We start from the raw sequence: 14,469 nt of genomic DNA, 5'->3' as shown, positions 1-14,469 counted from the left end.
CTGTTCAGACAACAAATACTAGAAAGAAGGTTATAAGCTACCACTCTTTTCCCAGAGACTGATAGAGGGGGGGAAATGTGTTCACATTTAGAATCCTTTCAAGCAATCGAGGGGAAGCACTTGTGTCCCTGGCCTTTGACATTTATGACTAGAAACACACTAAATGCTGCTTGGGGGAACTGAATTCCCTTCATCTCTCCAAACACTTCTGTTATATTTACCTTTCCATGATATTAGAGCTTGGTCAGTACACCCCAGAGACTCTGCTGAGAAATGCTTAAGTGTCTTGACTCACACAATGATGTTATATAAGGACTTCAATAAATATAGCACCCTACTTTTCAAAAAATGTAAACCTTTTCTTCCTATATTACTATCATGGTTAGAGAAGCAAAGACTATTCTGAAAAGAACTGTTGATGAAAGCATTTGTAAATTTAAATATAATGAAAATGTAACAATAATATATCTTTGCTTTCTTTTTTTAAGATAAAGAAGAGAAGAGAGAGAGGATTTTTTAATATTTATTTTTAGTTTTTCGGTGGACAAAACATCTTTATTTTATTTGTATGTGGTGCTGAGGAGAGAACCCAGCACCCTGCGCATGCCAGGCGAGCGCATTACCACTTGAGCCACATCCCCAACTCTGCTTTCTTAATTCCTAGATTTTGCCATCTTTAGGTATAATTTAAATTTTCTCAAAAGGGTGTAAGTCCTTTTTTATATAAAAGAGCTAAAAGTTTGTTAACACATGTTTATATTTTGCTTGCTTATTTTAGGGAGACAGATCACCTGACTATAATTTAGTTGAGGTGATATATAATCATGTTTAGTGATTATATAATTATCATATATAATCATTTTTAGCCTGATGGGCTTCATCTTCATTTTTCTATTTTATTTTTCTCATTAACGAATAATTAGCTCTTAGGTGCTTATGTCTCAAGTTTACATAAGATTTACCTGAAAGGTAAATTTTTCACATAAAATTGTTCTTCTCCATGTTATTGAAATTTAAAATACATCAATAATAGATCCTTGGGTGTGCCAGGTATGTGTCAGTTGTGCATTGGTGATGGTGGTGAAGAGAAGTGCTAAGTGAGGCCAGCCTCATTCTTAGCAGGATTCAGGAAGCCACTTTAAGATAGTGAAGAAAGACCCTAGCTTACTGATATCTAAGAGAAAACTCAGGGATCCTGACAAAGTTACTGAAAGAAGCAAGAGTCCTTGGAGTAATAACTCTTCCCTAAAGGGAGATATAAGCAAATGAGTACAATGGCCCCCAATGGATAAAAAATATTTTTTCAGGTTTGTGGGATAGTGATCTTAACTGGTTTTTAAAAAGCAGAATACAATTAAATGTGTTTAAAGATCTATTTGGCTTTTATTAGCAATTCATGAATTGGGCAGTATATTCTGTGAAATAGGGTCTCCACTGAACTGAGCAGAGGAGGTAGGCTTTATAGGCAGAAAAAGGACCAAAAAAAGCAGAAATAAAGAACAAAATTCAAATCAGTTGTTTCAAAGTTACTTTCCTTACAGGGTTAAAGCAGAGGGATTTTTAATTTCTTCCTACTGGCTCAAGTTGACTGGGCCCCTTTAAATTGGTTGCTGTGAATCTCCTGGTGTTTGTTTTAATTACACAGCACCAAGTAACCAATACAAATGACTCTATTCTGATTTGTTCTGATCTTTTGGGATCTACTGCAGGAGTTCAGTCCAAAGCAATTATTTCTGATAAATGATACTTAAACTGGTAAATAAACCAACTAGTTATTCTGAGAATAACTTTCTGTCACTAGAAAGGGATAGTTAAGGGATAAAAAAATTTTAACCTTAACAACCCTGATCAGTTTAGCATGGGACTTTCCTTAACTACATCCTTGGTGAGTGGTATGCTCCATCCCTTACCAGGTCACTACACTTGTAGCAGTAATCACTCAATGATGGTAAAGAGAACATTGAAGTGGGGATTTCCACAAGACCTGTCAAGATTTTGATGTTTTTTGATGTTCTTGTATATGTAGTTTGGTATCTGTTCTTAATTTTGCAAAACACACACACACACACAAAAAAAAAAAGAAAACAAAATTGCCATTATTGCTATTTCATTCTCCCTGCTTCTTCTGATATTCAAATTATGCATGCAGTTATATATCTGGTATTCTTTGATAGCTTTAAATGTTCTATTTTTTTCTTTTCTTTTTCTTTCTTTCATTTTATTGAAAATTTCCATTGACTTATGTTCAAGCTCCCTGTTTTCATAGTTTTGCTAGCTATACTGTAGAATTAGTTGAAGGAATTCTTGTTTTTTTCAGTGTTTTGTTTTGTTTTTTTCTTCATATCCAGAATTTCTTATTTAAACTTTTAAAATTTCCATGTATCTGCCTGAGCTAAGAAACTATTTTTGATTGTAGTCCATGTTTTTCATGATAACCCTTAATAATTCAATCATAGTGATATTTAATTCCCTGTTTGATAATACTGATGTCTATTTCATACTATTTTTCTCTTGTATATTGGAATGCTTGTGGTTTTTTTTTTTTTTTTGATGTTGATAGAGATATTTTATGAAAGGGCTGAGGTAAGTAGGAATTAGTATGAGGATTTATGCTATTTTTACTAGGAATTTACTGAAGCCTAGATTTCATAGGCTTCCAAATATTCTACACCTATTGTTTCTGGATCTCTTCTTAGCTTGCTCTCTTTTCATGAAATGCTTCTGATAAAGACTTTCTCCTTTACTGACTTTCAACCATAATCCACTGTCACTATATTGGGTGCTCCATTGATGTGAAGTCTTAGAGACAGGGGTGGTTTATAATCTCCTAATTAAGGGTCAGACTTAATGGCCTATGTACATGGCTGTGACCTTCACAAGTATTTTTCTGAGTATATAGGTTCTTCCCCCTTGTTCCCTATTCTTTCCTTGACAGTAATGTTCCTAATCTTTTCCCTTAGAATTCTGGGAAGGCCTGTAATTGTGAGAAATCCCTGTATTCCTGAAGCGACAATGGTTCAGATTTGAATATTAGAGTAATCCTTTCGCTGGGTAGGTATGTCTAAGGCTTTAGGCATATTTAACATTGAATACTTTCCCCTTCTACTTCTTTAAGCATCTAAAATCCTCACTATGGGAATATGGTTGTGTATCTCTTGAAAGCAAGAGGGGAATGAGAGATTTCTTGTTTAAACTAAGTAGTTATTTATACTGAGCCCCCAGGAATTCACTGAAATTTTATTAAATTTCACCTCTCACTTTAAGCCCCTACGAGCTTTTATTCCAGGTTAGCAGATCTCAATTGACTATGTATCTTGATTTTAGAGTAGTGGTAGCCTCCAACATCAGGACATTGATATATGTAAGCTGTCAACTTGTCTCTTTGCTCAGTTTTTTTTTCCTTATTACAAGTATGAGAATGAGAACATTTAAGATCTTCATATGTCAGAGGTGAAATCAGAACTCTTACCTTCTAAGATTTACATCTTCAAGTACTATGGATCATAAAACAATTTGGACTCTAGTGGTAATTGTGGTAATATACATCTCAAAGGTTCATATGTCCATTTTTTTCTCCCTAAAAGTAATACAGTTATCTGTAAAATTATTGATTTTGCATAGTACTATTCAGCACATAGAGATGGATAGTTATATAATGGGTTGGATTAAACTTAACCACTATCAGTGTTTCTGTTTGTTTTTGCCCCTCACTCTCTTGTATTCATTGGTGATCGGATACCTGTACATGTCTCTTATTCTCTGATGTATAAGATTTCAAGGTATAGAATTTTTATTCTAGTAATGATTTTCTTGATTTCTAATGAGTATATCTAACTAGTTTTCACAGGTAGTTAGGCCTATAAATGCTTAAAGAAATATGTATGAAAGTCATCCTACAAATGTAAAATGAAAGAAATATATTATCATTTTGCCCTGAGAGAAATATAGCTCCAGTTAAAAATAAAGTGAATGTTACAATCTCTTTTGACTATATGGAATCCAACAGGAAAACTGAGATAATGCTCTAGAATCAAATAGCCCTCAAATCTCAGTGGCTTGAACAGCAAGCAACAGTTTTAATGCTGCACTTAAAAAAAGTTTTATTATTTTATGATAAGATCTTGCTAAGTTGCTATTCTGGCCTTGAACTTGGTTAGCCTCCTGAATAGGTCTCCCATGTAGCTTGGATTAAAAGGCTCTATACTGGACCCCCACACTGAGGTTTTTGTTTTGCAGCACAGAGAAATAAATTTTCATGGTACATTTTAATTTACATTTTAGCTAATGCTTCTGCTTCCTGTCAACCTCATTCAAAGATTCAGACAGAAGAGCACCACCGTTCAGGGCTTTACATGATAAAAGAATGAGAAATGGTAAGCTGAATATTGGATATTAAATTTTTTTTCCAGAAATGATACACTTTACCTCTGCTAACATTCTATTGCCCTAAAGGAGAAAAACCTTTAAAGACTATCTCATATCTTATAGTGCATATAAAATGTATTTATGTTAAAAAGATAAGATGAATGAGTTTCAGTAGAACACATGACTAAGATACATATGTTTAAAATTTTTCTACTACATAATGTTATATACAGCAAAGAACCTACTAAATTTATTTCCATATATATGTCTGAATATCTATGGGACAAGATAACCAGATGACTAACATTATTCATTTGTATGCTATCTTCCCACAAATTGCGATAGGTAATTCATCATAGGGTGCTTTTCCATCACTCTAACTACTATGAAACATGACTATTACCATTAGTTTATAGATTGTAAGTAACCTGACAACATTTGTACAAAATTAAAGGGGCAGAAGTATAATGGGAATCCAGAATGCTCTTTAAAATGAGCCTGTCAATGGTGATAAAATATAGTTGACATATATTCCTGAAAGCAAATTAAATGTTTACTAGAATTTTTTCTTTTTATTTTTTTCATTCAGTGACCAAGAGTTAAAGATCCAGTATAAGACAAATATTCTTTCAAAAAAAGGTAGAATAACAGAATGTTAAAGATTATGCATTCCTTATACCCCAATTAATAACATTGGGGAAAATACTGAAAGGATTCAAGACTACTTTCACAATATATCCATTTCAAGGTGGGTTAAAACATAGGTCGGTGACTGCTTTAGACAAAGACTATGAAATGATTCTCTAAAATATTATATAACTTTTTATTCAAAATATTTTCCTAATGTATTTTTACTAACTACATTGTAAATGTATTTAAATATGTGAATATAATATATAATATGTTTATATATGTATGTGTATACATATATATAATTGCTGAGGGGCCTGCCCTTCCAGCACCAACTGCAGGGAGCTTAAGGGCATGGAGAAACCTCTCTGGAGACAGTTTCAGAGAGCAGCGTCTGCTTTATTGCACAGCAAAAATAGCTTTTATAGTGGGTATGTGCCAATTTGCATATAACAGTCATGATAGGCCAGAGGTGATACAACAACATATCGTCTTATGGGAGTCCGGACACCAACAGCCCAGAAACTGCCACACAGACTAACCCTGCATTAGCAGGGACATAACTTTTTTCAAGGAAGCAAGGATGGCCCTTGCCAGTGTTCTGACAGCACTCTGTCCCCAAACATAGTGTTCTGTGTTAGGACTTCCCTGCTGCACAAAGAGCAAGGTAAGCATTCCTCCATGAGGGTCCAAGGTTAGGCCCTGCAACATATAAACTTTGAAAGTTATTGAAAATAAGACCTATTCTCTTCATTACTTTAAATATTTTATAATTTAATGAATTTCTGGGATATTAATATAATTTTGATGATATATATATATATATATATTTACATATATATATTTACATATATATATTTACATATATATTTACATATATATATATATATATATATATAGAGAGAGAGAGAGAGAGAGAGAGAGAGAGAGAGATGTACTGTTTTAATATTGTTAAGACTTAAAAATTTTTCTCAAGTAAATGATCTTTGTAAACAGGGACACATTCCATGTTATATCATCAAAGGAAGGAAGGTGAATTAATTTGCCATTTCACATTTCATAATATGAGCTAGAAACACACTCTCTTCTGGGTAACTAGTTTCCACAAACTAATTTAATGAAAACTTGTTCATTCTGTCCCATTTTAATGTTGTGTCTGGTTTTTCAACAGCTCAAAGTATTTTTTTTTCAATATTTATGCCAAAAAGACTTTAGAAGTGACATATATATATATATATATATATATATATATATATATATATATGGGTTAAATGTAAGACACTTATTCAAATTTCTAAATTTTAGGGACAGTTTTACAAACATACAAACATACACTTGGAGAGACAGATCATTTGCCATTTGTCTCATTTATTTGAAATTAAAAGTTGAGAATATGCTAAAAAATTTAAAAATTGTTGAAATACCACTTTTAAAATAGTTCATGTAATTTGGTAATGATATTGAAATAGATATGAGAATGCAGTAGAACATGTCAATCTGACCTTAATTTAATGCATTTAATTTTATGATGTGAGCAACCAAAGCTATGCATTATAGGAGTACAAAATGTTACATGAAAATCACAATAATAACCATCATTTAGCAAGAACACATGGTATCTAAGGAAAAAGCACTCTTAAAGTTTTTGGAAAACATGTAATAAATTTTGAAATGACGAGACATTATTTTGAAAAGTCAAGTTTTTGATAGTTGCTATATAAGTAAATTGAGATAATTAAAGATTCATAGGCAGTTATAAGAAATTAATATGGAAAGAACTACTGTACCCTTTATTCAGTTTGTCCCAAAGGTAACATTGTGCAAAACTCTCATGTAATATCACAGTCAAAAAATTGATATAGATGCAGTGAAGACTCAGAACAATCTTATAGGATCCTTAGTTTTGCCTTTTAATTACCACACCTTCCTCCATCCTTGACACCCAGTAATCTGTCCCCCACTTCCATGATTTTGCCATTTTAGGCATGTTATATAAATGGAGTTCTACATTGTATAACCCTTTCTGACTGACTTTTCTACCTCAGTGTAATTCCCTGAAAATTGACTCTAGTTTGTGTGTTTATACTTAAGAATAGAACTTCATAATTAATTTAGAATTATTTCAGGAACACATAGTTTACTGCATGATAATTAATGAAACTTTTACAATGTAAACAAAGGAAAAGGGTTTTGGTAATGTTATTTCTTATTTTTATTGCTTCATGAAGTCCACAGAAATCTTCCATATTATGTCAGAATGATCTATTTGACTTGAGCAAAAAAAAAAGTTACCTATTCTTGAGAGATTTTTAAGTATTTTTTGTTTGTTTGTTTTTCCATTTTAAAAGTCTTTGTATGGGAAATATTGATAATTGACTGATGCTTCTCAAGAGATAAAAACTAAAGGTCCTAGTTTGGAATGTAACTCACTATTACAACACTTGCCTACCATCTGCACAAATTTGGGGGTAAATTCCCTGTTTTGACTCAAAGAATTAAAAATTCCACATTGCAAGGAATTCCACATTTAGTAGTCATGTCACATATAGGAGGAAAAAAGAAGGCTAATGCTATGAGACCAAGGATGAATCATAAGTAGCAATATGGGGTCTCATGAGTACAAGAGGCCTCAGTCACCTAAGTGTGGTGAATTCCTGAATCATGTTCAATAACTGGGACACCAAAATTTAGCTTTTTCTTTCTATTATTCTGAAATATTGGGATACACAAAATGCAAGGAATTTAAAGAAGGCAGAAACATAGCAAAATATGATAATCAGCAAAATGGAGTACAATACCCATAATTGACTAAAACAATCTGCCCTCTTCACCTGATACTTTTGCAGAGAATGTCAGAAAGCAGTACCTACCCTATAGGGATAGAAAGAACTCTGTTTCTTGCTTATATAGAAAAGTCAAATGACAGCTTAACCAAAGATCTGGGAGACTTGAAATTCCAAGAGGACCCAATCCTGACCCCCAACTGAGGCCCCCAGAGATGGAGAACACAATGTTTAAATTTCTGGTACCATAATCTGAATCCAGAATGAGTTATCAGAAAAGTAAGTGAAGTCCCTTTGGTGTCTTGCTGTGGTTACAGAGATTTCAACCTAAAAGGTAACTGGAGGCACACTGAGAGTGTGAGAACTGAGTATATTTAAGTCAAAATGACGATAGTCACCCAGAGAAAAAGCATAAATCCTAACTGCCAAGAATAAAAGAATAAGTGCTCTCAAAATAGGGTCTGAAGGTCTGAGGCGGTTATAGATTGGAAGAAGACAAAGGAGAAGAAAAAGACTGAGAAGAAGAAAAAGAAGAAGAAAATTATAATGAACTGGTTCTTACAAATGCACTGTTCAAAAAGAGGAGCACAGGGTGTTGGTATGTATTCCACGTAAAAATTCTAATAATCAGGAAAAAAGATTTTCCTGGTTTTTTTTTCTTATCTTAATGACATCAGAAGTCCACATAAACTTGCCACATAAATTCATAATGACTTTGGTAACTGTGTCTTAAGTTTCATGTTTACCCTGGTCTAAAGCATTTGTGTGTGTGTGTGTGTGTGTGTGTGTTTCTCATCTATCTTCTTGTACTCTGTGTATGATATGGTTCTACATGATTTTACTTGTATATATACATGTGTGCACATGTGTACAGGCTTCCACATGTGGGGTTTCTAATCAAGGCAGAGAGGTGGCTCAGTCCCTTTGCTCCGTCTTAGGCAGGTTGTGTGCCTGAACCTTAAGATGCAGCTTTCTCAGCAATGGCATCTTCTTTATATGGCAGTTGATCTTTTCCTCCCATGCAGTTCAAGGTCCCATGCCAGATGTACTTTGCCTCTCCCTTTGCAGAAGAGGTATTCTGCTCAAGTAGTGAAGAATCCTGGGAGTGAACGGTTTTCCTCTTCCTGCTCCAGCAGCAGGTGAGGAAAACCTTGCATTAGAACAATATCTGATGTGCAAATATGCTGCCTGTCGGCCACCAACACTCAACCACCACCTCGACTACATGCAGGGTCCAGTGAGCAGAGCTTTCTCCAGGTGATGATGTTACTCTCCCATAGAATCTCTGCATGTTTTAATCACAGAGTGACATTTCTCTGAGGCAATTTTGCCCTGCCGTGAATCTTCTTGTGAACATTTGGCAAAGAACTCTAGAAAGGAGTGGTAGAGTGGGTGCAGACTTCATGTTAATTTTTGTATTTTTAGCTTTTTGAGTGAGATGGACCTTTGAGTGTTTACAACTTGTCAAATTCCAGATTCAAGGTGAATTTTATAACATACTTAATGAAGTAGAGAATAAGTTTTTTCGTGGAAAATGGGAAGTCACACATACAGAGCGAGCAAGAAAATTCACTGAAACTTCATCCTGCATTTTCCCCAGAAATATGTCCTATGGCTAATTTGCTCTACTGAGTATGCCATATGGATTCACATTCCAGGAGGAAATTGTCCTTTCATATGGAAAATGAGGAGAAAGCAGGAATTCTGTTGCAGAATACCCATGCATTTTAGTTCCAAACAAATTTGATTATTTATCTTACCTGGATTCATTACTGAAAGAGAATACATTTCTATGATTTTTTTTTACAATTATCCTTCTCTTGATACTGTCTAGTCTCCTCTCTGAAAAGCAATGTGATAATAACCTTTTGCTTTAAATCACATTAAATGTCAACTTCACAGGTATTTATAGTTGTAGGTATAGCCTGTGAACCAATCTTACTTAAAGGAAAGTACACATTCATATGCACACAAATCTGGAAGGCAGATAGGTCAAATATATGTGTAGTTATCATAAAAACATGAAAGCTTTTGGGGACAACACCCAATAAAATAATTATCTATGCCATAAAACTATGAATGGGGATCTTCATGTAAAACTCTATAAATTGTATCAAGATAAACCTAGTGGTTATTTGGATGCTTAAATGGAACTGTTTGGGAGAAATTCTTTCTTTTTATTTTGCACCTCTTCTTTATTTCTCCATTACGATGATTTTATAGTGAACATGCCTGCTTGTAAAGTAATTTTAGCAAATGTTTAAAAGTCTCTTCCAGGCTGAGTGTATTAAGTTTTATATAAGCTGTGTTTTCTATGTTCTGCTTTATTGCAACTATGTCCATGGACCCTGTAGCGTTTATGCAAGCTGCAGGCTACTGCCATCATCTTTAGAACATCTAGCCAACTGCTTTTATGTCTTTAAGATACTCTAACAGCTAAAATAGCGTTGGCAATAAGCACATCAGGAAATAAAGATACATTTCAGGAATGGACTTCCCTAAAATTCTGCCGATCTGAGGTTTGAATAGGCCCATAAGTGCTTTTGTAGCTTTTGCAGATAATCAAGAATGAGATTTCTTTTTAGATTTTATTCTCAGAAGGAGGTTATTTTTACTTAGGAAAGAGAATATGCTCTGATAAAACTATATGTGTGAAGGTTTCAATGTATCAACCTTTTTGGGAGTGTTTGTATTACTTTGATTCCTTCTTAAAATGGGGGAAAAGCCTGGTTAACTTAAATGACTTCTAATTTGGCTAAAAATTTGAATTGATTTTATGGATTATTTCTCCTAGGATGCAGATGGAATCAAATCAATGTGCACATTTTATATATTTCTTCCTTTTTCTTCCCGTAGATCTTCAAAATTGCTGCTGTTATATATGTAATTACCAAAATTTAAATTGATAAAAAGTGTTCTGATTTATAAAGTAAAAGTTCTTAGCATTTTAAAAGGGTTAAAACATGGAATTGTGGCATTTTGGGGCACCTAATTACAATACAGAAGATTTTATCTGAACATTGTAATTATCTATCAATTTAATGCTCTTCATTTTCTATTCATTTTTTTTTTTGCATTTTACTTGTATCTAGGTGTATTTAAAATTCTAATTGGGATAGAATTAGATAGTAAAGATTAGAAGTCTTAACATCTTCATTATTTACCATTTAAATTTTACCTAATGTAACAAAACTTTTGAAGAAAATTTTTGTATCTGAAAAACATCCAGATAAAAATTTTCTAGAACTTTCTTTTTTGATGTCATGGGGATTAGAAAAACAATGAAACAAATAAATAATGAGCCTGAGAAAAGAGGAGTTCATGGATAACTGAGTGTTAATCTTTCTGCAGTTATACAATATCCTTTAGTTAAAATGTGCCTTTAAGTATTCACAAACTTTAGAGTGGATATTCTAATTTTAAAATCCTGTTATACTATAAATATGGCTTCCATAAGTTGGGGGAGCCAGGAAGAGGAAATATACACTTAATAAATAAAATACATGAGAAAATATAAAATTTGTTTAATGGATTAAGAAAACCTAATACTTCTAAGATAAATGTTACATATATAGGACATTGTGCTAATTTTGAAGAATTTCAATATGGTTACTTGAAAGTAAAAGTATATGTTAGTAAAAGCATATAGTAGGTCAAATGTATTAAAATGATTTTTATCTATCATGAATATAAAGAAAGTAAAATCAAGAATTTAACATGTTTTCTAGATCAGATATTTCAATCTAGTTTTGCATACTTCAAGTTTTGCAACAGTATTTAATGAGGATAAAAATAAAAGGGAAGCTTTTATATTCAAATTGGATGCTAAAATATAATGTTTATAACTTTCAAGTCAGATGCACAACAATATATCATGGAAAGTAACTTAATTAAAGAAAAAAATTTAAAAGTACAAATAGAAAATATGTTGTTGTTGTTTGTTTTAGTTCTAGGGATTTTACTGTAACTTGAACATGCTAAACAAATTCTGTACCACTAAGCCTATCCTCTGTCTATAACATTTAATTTTCTACTTGAATTCTTTAAGAGAAGATGTACATATATGAAGATGGCACAATATCCTTAACACTTCAATAAGCATTCTTAAGAATGATAGGCATATTTAAAGACATATATTCCTGAATATTCAGCATAACATTGCCTCAACTGTAAATTACTTTTTCTCATAAATGTCTCTGTTTTTAGTCTTTTAAAAGTGGAAAACAGTGAAATTAACCAAAATAGACAAATGGTTAGTTCATTAGAAAATTGGGTACTGGAAATTGAACTCAGGGGCACTCGACCACTGAGCCACATCCCCAGGCCATGTTGTATTATTTAGTTAGAGACAGGGTTCTCACTGAGTTGCTTAGGACCTCCAAGTTGTTGAGGCTAGCTTTGGACTCACAATCCTCCTGTCTCAGCCTCACCAGCCACTGTCACCGAGCCACCATGCCTGGTGACAAATGATTATTGAAAAGGCAAATTTGCCACACATTGTATCAAGCACTAGATATACAGTTATCATACTTGGTTCCCAAATAAATTCACAGTCTAGAACAGAGAATAATAATAATAACAGTGTGGATAACATTTTTAATGTTGATAAATATATATGTACATTTCATAAAATATATCAATTATATTTCATAATATGCCCATGAGAAGATGTTGTTAACATAACCATTTTAAGAGAGAACTTTGTAGTGCTGAAAGTTAGTAAGCTATAGAGCTTGAACATATTACCAAGTGTATTAGTCTTCTGAAAATATCCCACAGGAGATTCAGGAAAATACGGAGACTAGCTTAGTTTTCTGAACTAAGATTCTTATGCATATTCTTTTTTTAAATTTTTTTATTGTTGGTTGTTCAAAACATTACGTAGTTCTTGATATATCATATTTCACACTTTGATTCAAGTGGGTTATGAACTCCCATTTTTACCCCGTATACAAATTGCAGAATCACATCACTTACACATCCATTGATTTACATATTGCCATACTAGTGTCTGTTGTATTCTGCTGCCTTTCCTATCCTCTACTATCCCCCCTCCCCTCCCCTCCCCTCTTCTCTCTCTACCCACTCTACTGTCATTCATTTCTCCCCCTTGTATTATTATCCCCTTTCCCCTCACTTCCTCTTGTATGTAATTTTGTATAACCCTGAGGGTCTCCTTCCATTTCCATGCAATTTCCCTTCTCTCTCCCTTTCCCTCCCACCTCTCATCCCAGTTTAATGTTAATCTTCTTCTCATGCTCTTCGTCCCTACTCTGTTCTTAGTTACTCTCCTTATATCAAAGAAGACATTTGGCATTTGTTTTTTAGGGATTGGCTAGCTTCACTTAGCATAATCTGCTCTAATGCCATCCATTTCCCTGCAAATTCTATGATTGTCGTTTTTTAATGCAGAGTAATACTCCATTGTGTATAAATGCCACATTTTTTTATCCATTCGTCGTCTATTGAAGGGCATCTAGGTTGGTTCCACAGTCTTGCTATTGTGAATTGTGCTGCTATGAACATCGATGTAGCAGTGTCCCTGTAGCATGCTCTTTTTAGGTCTTTAGGGAATAGACCGAGAAGGGGAATAGCTGGGTCAAATGGTGGCTCCATTCCCAGCTTTCCAAGAAATCTCCATACTGCTTTCCAAATTGGCTGCACCAATTTGCAGTCCCACCAGCAATGTACAAGTGTACCCTTTTCCCCACATCCTCGCCAGCACTTGTTGTTGTTTGACTTCATAATGGCTGCCAATCTTACTGGAGTGAGATGGTATCTTAGGGTGGTTTTGATTTGCATTTCTCTGACTGCTAGAGATGGTGAGCATTTTTTCATGTACTTGTTGATTGATTGTATGTCCTCCTCTGAGAAGTGTCTGTTCAGGTCCTTGGCCCATTTGTTGATTGGGTTGTTTGTTCTCTTATTGTCTAATTTTTTGAGTTCTTTGTATACTCTGGATATTAGGGCTCTATCTGAAGTGTGAGGAGTAAAGATTTGTTCCCAGGATGTAGGCTCCCTATTTACCTCTCTTATTGTTTCTTTTGCTGAGAAAAAACTTTTTAGTTTGAGTAAGTCCCATTTGTTGATTCTAGTTATTAACTTTTGTGCTATGGGTGTCCTATTGAGGAATTTGGAGCCCGACCCCACAGTATGTAGATCGTAGCCAACTTTTTCTTCTATCAGACGGCGTGTCTCTGATTTGATATCAAGCTCCTTGATCCATTTTGAATTAACTTTTGTGCATGGCGAGAGAAAGGGATTCAGTTTCATTTTGTTGCATATGGATTTCCAGTTTTCCCAGCACCATTTGTTGAAGATGCTATCCTTCCTCCATTGCATGCTTTTAGCCCCTTTATCAAATATAAGATAGTTGTAGTTTTGTGGATTGGTTTCTGTGTCCTCTATTCTGTACCATTGGTCCACCCGCCTGTTTTGGTACCAGTACCATGCTGTTTTTGTTACTATTGCTCTGTAGTATAGTTTGAAGTCTGGTATCGCTATACCGCCTGATTCACACTTCCTGCTTAGCATTGTTTTTGCTATTCTGGGTCTTTTATTTTTCCATATGAATTTCATGATTGCTTTCTCTATTTCTACAAGAAATGCCGTTGGGATTTTGATTGGCATTGCATTAAACCTATAGAGAACTTTTGGTAATATCGCCATTTTGATGATGTTAGTTCTGCCT

This window comes from Marmota marmota, unplaced genomic scaffold (genome assembly GCF_001458135.2).
Source record: "Marmota marmota marmota unplaced genomic scaffold, marMar, whole genome shotgun sequence".
Lineage (NCBI taxonomy): Eukaryota > Metazoa > Chordata > Mammalia > Rodentia > Sciuridae > Marmota > Marmota marmota.
This window is presented reverse-complemented; position numbering follows the sequence as displayed.